The sequence below is a fragment of the Phyllobates terribilis genome, unplaced genomic scaffold, assembly GCF_046119375.1.
Source record: "Phyllobates terribilis strain yellow unplaced genomic scaffold, ASM4611937v1 Scaffold_2__4_contigs__length_985480577, whole genome shotgun sequence".
In the NCBI taxonomy this organism is placed as follows: Eukaryota; Metazoa; Chordata; class Amphibia; order Anura; family Dendrobatidae; genus Phyllobates; species Phyllobates terribilis.
In genome coordinates this window covers 855,406,422-855,414,010 of record NW_027362762.1, presented here as the reverse complement: position 1 = coordinate 855,414,010, position 7,589 = coordinate 855,406,422, and positions in this window count along the sequence as shown.

Sequence of the window (7,589 nt, the reverse complement as noted above, 5' to 3'; positions counted from 1 at the left end):
GCCAAAACCAGGAGTGTTTCCAAAGCACAGAACAGGTGTTAATCTTTCAAATAAAGTTTACTCTGTCGCCTCATTGGGGGACACAGGACCATGGGTGTTATGCTGCTGTCCTCTAGGAGGCAACACTATGCATAATCTGAAAAAAGATCAACTGTGGCTCCTCCTCGGCAGTATACACCCCTGGACGGCGTCAGCCTTCTCTAGTTTTTGCTTAGTGTCGCATAGGAGGCTCACCTAAAATTTTTACTCCGATTTTTTTTTTTTTCCGACGGGATTACAGATTAAGAAAAGTGGGTCTCCTGCGAGACTCCCGACATGGCTCCTTCCTCTGCCCCCTATTATGGGGTGCACAGTTGAAGTCGAGATGACTATTCACCATGTCACTCCTTCCCCAGCCCCTCGGGTGCTGGTTCGAAGTCGAGACCCCCCTCCTTCCCCAATTCCTTTTGGTTTCTGGGTTGAGGTTGAGGCGAGGTTAAAGCCCCCTGATGGTGACAACAGCTCCCTCCCTAATCCCCCTCTGGGGGTATTAGGTTGAGACGCCTCAGGTAGGGCCTGTGCAGGCAGCAATCTGCAGCTCCCAGTAGCTAGCACACTGCACTGAATCCAGGGACCCCAGCCCTGTTGCGGACTCCTGTTGGGGGGGAGTGCAGGCAGGCATGGCACAATACAGACACAGGCCTTCCTGGCCCTGTCTCTGTGACAGCACCAGCGCTATGGTGCCTCAGGGGGACCCTTCAAGGGCCCCCTCTTCAGCTGATACCCCTACCGCTATCCTGCCTTTAAATCCGAGGGCATCCGGTTCAGATCCGGCCCCCTCCCGGACTTCCGCGCCGGCCTGGAGCCCCTTTGGGCATCGGGTTTCTAATTTACACCACGGCTCCGGCCTAACCGAAGCCGCCACCCCCTCTCCGCCCCCCGGATGACGAATATGACACTCTACAGTGTCATAGAAGGGGCGGATCGACACTGAAAGGGCGCGTTTTCACAGCAAACTGCCGCACTTTCAGCTCTCCGCCCCCCTTCTTCCTCATACTCTGGCGGCCATTATCTACTGCAGGAAAAGATTAACCCTGCAGCTACCGGTCGGCACATACAGACCAGGCCTGCCAGTCTCCGGGGGGCACAGGACTGTGGATCTTCGGCGCTGGACCTAGAGGCACACTGGTGGGGTAAGATCACAGCTGGAGTTTCTCCCTCGGCTGTGAATCCTATAAGCTCCTCTGCATAGCCTGGGAGGGCCCTCTGCATAGCCACCCCTGTGCACTATGCCGGGCTCAAGGCCCAAGAGAACCAGGCAGGACTGCTATTATGCACTCTGTACAGCCTGCAGTAATACTCTTCCCCGTGACTGCACGTACCCGCACTGCCAGGACTGCATCCAGACTGCTGTGCCAGAGCCCCAAGAAGCCCTTGCCAATACTTCGGTGTCTAATGCCACGCCGGAATGGGTAACTCAGATGTCGCAATCTATGAGGCAGTCTATAGCTAACCTCACATCCACATTGCTTCAGGCTCTGCAGAGTCAAGCCTCGGCTATGAACACTACCCAGCAAAGGGAGAGTTCCACTCAGGGACATGAGGGCACGGACACATCCACGTCTAGGTCAGGACGCAAGCGGACCCACAGGTCAAGTTCATCTGCGTCATCCCATACCACACGGCCATCCCCTTCTAGGGAGAGACACCGTAGTCCCAGCTCATCTAGACAGTCTCCTGCCAGGGTCAGACAATACAGATCCTCACAGCCATCCCTGACCAGAGAAGGCCTCCGCTCTGGGTCACCCAGCAGGAGATGCCTTAGTGATACACAGGATTCAAAAGACATCTGTGATTCCGACTCAGACAAGGAAACCGAAGGGTCCCTAATCCCTATCCCCCCTAGCAATACAGCGCTAGTTGATGATCTAATCTCATCCATCGGGTGCTGGACATCTCTGATCCACCCCCGGAGACACCAGGACATAAGATTTCCTTTGAAGGAGTTCTGAAACCGCCTAAGGTCTTCTTTGCCCACCCAGAGTTTAAGGCGATCCTTAAAAAGCAGTTCTCACAGCCTGAGAAAAAGTTTACCAATCGCAAATATCTGGAGGCGCGGTACCCCTTTCCACAGGTCACCAAACAATGGACAGATCCACCTGAAGCGGATCCCCCAGTCTCTAGGCTAGCAGCACAGTCACTCCTTTCACTGCCAGATAGCTCAACCCTCAGGGACACAGCAGACCAGCAGGTAGAACGCATGGCTCGCTCAATTTTCGAGGCAGCAGGGGCCTCCCTGGCTCCCGCGTTCGCCTCAGTTTGGGCTGCCAAGGCCATCCTGGCTTGGGCCCAAAGTTTACAAGCTAGCCTACAAGTATCTGCCCCTGAGCTGTCGGAACAAGCGGCCCAAATAGCAGTTGTAGCAGATTACATGCTTCATGCAGCTCTATATTCTGCAAGGGGTGCAGCAGGGATAGCATCAAACGCCATCACGATTCAGCGTATCCTCTTGCTGCAGGAATGGAAAGCAGATGCAGCCTCAAAGAAGTCCCTCACGCACCTCCCGTACCTCAGTGGTCGACTTTTCGGTGAACAGTTGGACACAATGATATCCAATACCACCGGGGTTAAGAGTACCTCTCTCCCCCAACTGAAGCCCAAACACACTTACAAGAAGCGCAACCAAACTCTATTCCGATCCTTTCGGAACTCTTCCGGCTGGTCCGTCTCGCGACCAGCACAAAATAGCAACCTCGCCCCACGCAGAGACAACTCGCGGTCGACGCAAAAGTCGGACAAGACCTGGCAGTCCAGAGCAGGCCAGTTAAAGTTTAAAGGAGGAAAATCTCAGATTTCCTCCTCATCATGACTCACGGACTCCGGAAGACACCCCACCTGTAGGTGGCAGTCTTTCGCTCTTTCATCAAGTCTGGCTGCCTATTACAGAAGACAGGTGGGTCAGGGAACTAGTGTCTTCGGGATACAAGATAGAGTTCACTTCCAACCCACCAAACAGACTCTTTCTGTCTGTTCCCCCAAAACCGCCAGCCAAGGCTTGTGCCTTCCACCAAGCGGTCTCCTCGCTTCTTCAAGCAGAAGTCATAGTACCGGTCCCCGCGGCCGAGTGCTTCCAAGGGTTCTACTCAAATGTATTCGTGGTCCCCAAGAAAGGAGGCGGCGTAAGGCTCATACTGGACCTAAAACAGCTCAACAAATATGTACGGGTACGTCATTTCCGCATGGAGTCCCTTCGGTCCATCATTGCGTCCATGGAGAAGGGAGAGTTTCTCGCCTCCATAGACATACAAGACGCATACCTGCATATACCAATTACGCCCGCCCATCAGAGATTTCTCAGGTTCGCAATCGACCAGGACCACTACCAGTTCGTGGCTCTCCCGTTCGGACTCGCCACGGCTCCCAGAGTGTTTACCAAAGTCATGGCAGCAACCTGCACTCCAGAGGCATAGTAGTCGTTCCATACCTGGACGATCTTCTTATCAAGGCTCCCACCGTCAAGGACTGCGAGCTCAGCGTCTCAATCACGATCGACATTCTGAGTCGTCTGGGTTGGTTAGTCAACCTACAAAAGTCATCACCAACCCCGAGTCAGTCTCTGACCTTCCTGGGAATGTTATTCAACACCTTCAGGGGTCTAGTGCTCCTTCCCAAGGACAAGGCACTGCCTCTCCGTTTAGGAGTTCGCACCCTCCTCAGCAAACCCCCTCGATCTCTCTGGTTTGCCATGAGAGTCCTTGGCAGGATGGTGGCCGCAATATAAGCGGTCCCATTTGCCCAGCTTCACCTCAGGCCTCTCCAACTAGTCATCCTCAAGTCATGGGACAGGAACCCTTTTTCTCTCCACAGGGAGTTCCAGCTGACGTCGTCAACCAGGAGGTCCCTGCACTGGTGGCTCAAGCCAACCTCACTAATAAAGGGGAAATCCTTTCTCATGGGTCAATGGAAGGTTCGGACAACCGAAGCGACCCTGACTGGTTAGGGTGCGGTACACCTACACCACAGAGCACAGGGCAAGTGGTCCCCAGCAGAAGCGACCATGCCCATCGACATCTTGGAAATTCGTGCCATCCTCCTGGCGTTGAGAGCCTTCCATCACTTACTGACAGCCTCTCACATCAGAGTACAGTCGGACAATGCCACGGCTGTGGCATATGTGAATCACCAGGGGGGGAACCCGCAATGCGAGAAGTGACACATTCTCCACTGGGCGGAAGACACAGGTTCGGTTCTCTCTGCGGTCCACATTCCGGGTGTGGACAACTAGGAAGCAGACTTCCTCAGCCGGCAAGGAATGGACTCGGGAGAGTGGTCTCTCCATCCCAAAGTTTTTCGCCAGATCTGCCATCGTTGGGGAACTCCGGACGTGGACCTAATGGCATCCCACTTCAATGCCAAGGTCTCCATCTTCATGGCCAGAACACACGGTCCGCAGGCGCTAGGAGCAGACGCCCTGGTTCAGGACTGGACCCATTTCCAGCTCCTGTACATTTTTCCACCTCTCCCCCTGATATCCAGAGTGGTGAGGAAGATCAAGCAAGAGGGAGTTCCAACCATCCTAATCGCACCAGACTGGCCCAGACGTACATGGTACGCCGACATCGTACAGCTCACAGCAGACGTCCCCTGGCGTCTCCCCGACCACCCGGATCTTCTGTCACAAGGCCCGTTCTACCACCAGAACTCGGGGGCCCTCAATTTGACGGCATGGCTATTGAGACCTGGGTTTTAACCCAGTCAGGGTTCTCGCCTGACGTCATTGGAACCATGATCAGGGCACGGAAGCCAACCTCTGCAAAGATTTATTACCGTACCTGGAAAGCCTTCTTTACCTGGTGCGAATCTCGTGGCCAGACCCCATTCCCTTATTCCCTCCCCAGGGTACTTGGGTTTCTACAATCGGGTCTGGAGGCCAGACTGTCCCTGGCCTCCCTTAAGAGCCAGGTGTCAGCTCTCTGTGCTTTTTCAGAGGTGCATTGCTAACAAGCCGCAAGTAAGGACATTTCTTCAGGGGGTTTCCCGATTGGTTCCCCCCTACAGACGACCACTAGAAACGTGGGATCTCAACCTGGTGCTGACAGCATTACAGGAAACACCTTTTGAAACCCTTCTATCCCAGAAAGTGGTTTTCCTAGTGGCAATCACCTCGCTACGCAGGGTGTCTGAACTCACAGCACTTTCCTGCAGACAACCCTTCCTGGCTTTTTACCAGGACAAGGTAGTTCTCCGTACGATCCCATCCTTCCTTCCAAAGGTTGTGTCCAACTTCCACCTCAGTGAGTAAATTTCACTACCATCCCTCTGTCCGGTTCATAGAGTAGAGAAGGCTCTGCATATGCTTGACGTTGTCAGGGCATTACGTATCTATGTGTCTAGGACTACGCCCTTCCGGAAGTCTAATTCTCTTTTCCTTCTTCTGGAAGGCAGCCGCAAGGGTCTACCAGCTTCCAAAGCTACCCTTGCCAGGTGGATCAAATCCACCATGCAAGAGGCCTACCACCTCAAAAATTCTCCTCTTCCAGCAGGTATTACGGCACACTCTACACGTGCGGTAGGGGGGCCTCCTGGGCCATTCGGCACCAGGCCTCGGCACAACAAGTGTGTAAGGCAGCCACCTGGACTAGCCTACACACGTTTACCAAACACTACAGCGTTCATACCCACTCCTCAGCAGACGCGAGCCTGGGTAGATGTGTTCTGCAGGCGGCAGTGCCCCAATTCTAGGGGCCTGTCTACACAATATTCGTCTAGTGCTTCCCACCCAGGGACTGCTTTGGGACGTCCCATGGTCCTGTGTCCCCCAATGAGGCGACAGAGTAAAGGAGATTTTTGTGTACTCACCGTAAAATCTTTTTCTCTTAGCATCGAATTGGGGGGACACAGCTCCCACCCTGTTGCCCGTTCCGGGCCATTGTTATGTTGAGTTCTCATATTGTTTTTTTTCTTGAGCTCGTACATAGTCGCCTTCTTATAGGCATGGTTATGTTATCCATGTTACGTTCCTCCTATTGCCTTTGCACAAAACTGGAGAAGGCTGATGCCGTCCAGGGGTGTATACTGCAGAGGAGGAGCCACTGTTAATCTTTTTTCAGATTATGCATAGTGTCGCCTCCTAGTGGACAGCAGCATAACACCCATGGTCCGGTGTCCCCCAATTAGAGGCTAAGAGAAAGAGATTTTACGGTGAGTACACAAAAATATCTCCTTTTTCCTCTCCAAGTTGCACTCCTGGTTTTGGCTTACAAACACATGAAAACTACTGAATTAAGCATTTAGACTGCTATTAACCTCATATCTGCAGGTTGTGTTTTTTTTACATGACAGGTTCACTTAACATTTACTAAAATTTGTTGCATCCCAGCTCTCAAGGAACTAATGGACTGTATGGTGCGAAAACTTGTGACAAATTACCCAGCAGCAAGAAGGGATCCATGTGATTTTATTTCTTCCTTCACTAATTATTGTTGTGAAAACCTGGCAAATCATATCTACATCACTGTACAATACAAAGTTATATTGTGGTACCACGCTAGCCAGACAAGTCAATGCAAATACTTTTATACCCAATCTGAAAGCAGCATCATAATGTAGGGGCAGAGACCCAGATTCTAGTGATGTATCACTTACTGGGCTGCTTTTTGCAGTTTTGTTTTAAAAGTGTGTATATCTTTTGCAGCTCTCCCAGTTCTCTGGATGCTAAGCCGTGTATAAACCCCACCTATACCACTGATTGGCAGCTGTGTATGTACACTGTGCATAGGCAGAAAGCTGCCAATCAGTGATGGGGATGTGGTTGGATACCTCAGCAGGATTACTAGTCCTCTAGTGATAATCTCAAACTGATAAAACAGCGATTTTATAAAAACCACACTAAGCAGTCCAGTAAGCGATACATCACTGGATTCAGGGTCTCTGTATCTACATTATGCTGCTGTCAGATTAGGTGGCATAAACCTGGTGACAGATTCCCTTTAAGTGGAAGAATGCTCTATAGTGGCATCTATTGGATGTGGCTATGCCATAAATCAATGCCCAACCTTTTAACAAGCACCACATGATTTGGGATACTTGGTCAATAGCTCTTGGGTTACTTGACTACAAGTTGCAATGTAGCCCTCACTTAAAGTCTCCATTTCAAGAATATAACCCTGCCCTGGTTTGTATTCACTGTGCCACGTAAACAGCACACGCTGGTTTTGTATTCTCCGTTCTAGAATTAGTGGTTTGGCTTAGCTGGGCATTTTTGGAAAGAGGAGTGGAAACAAAAGAAAAAAAACAAAAACTGCTCATCTAGGCAGTCTGAATTGAAATAACAGTGATATTCTGGAATATTGAGCCCTTTAAACTGACCGATAACCACTGTCCAGTTCAGCTCCACTTAGGGGGCAACAAAAATAAAAAATAATCATTTGATATTTGCTGATGGCTAATAAAAATGTGTCATTTAGCAAAATCTGGACCTAACAGCAAGTCAGCTTTTTGAGAAGAACCACCCAATGCAAGTGGCACAAGACTTGCATTGAAGGGGCAACATCCCGTGCAACTTACAATCCATAGTCCAACAGCGATGAATTTAATTTTTTTTAAATAGA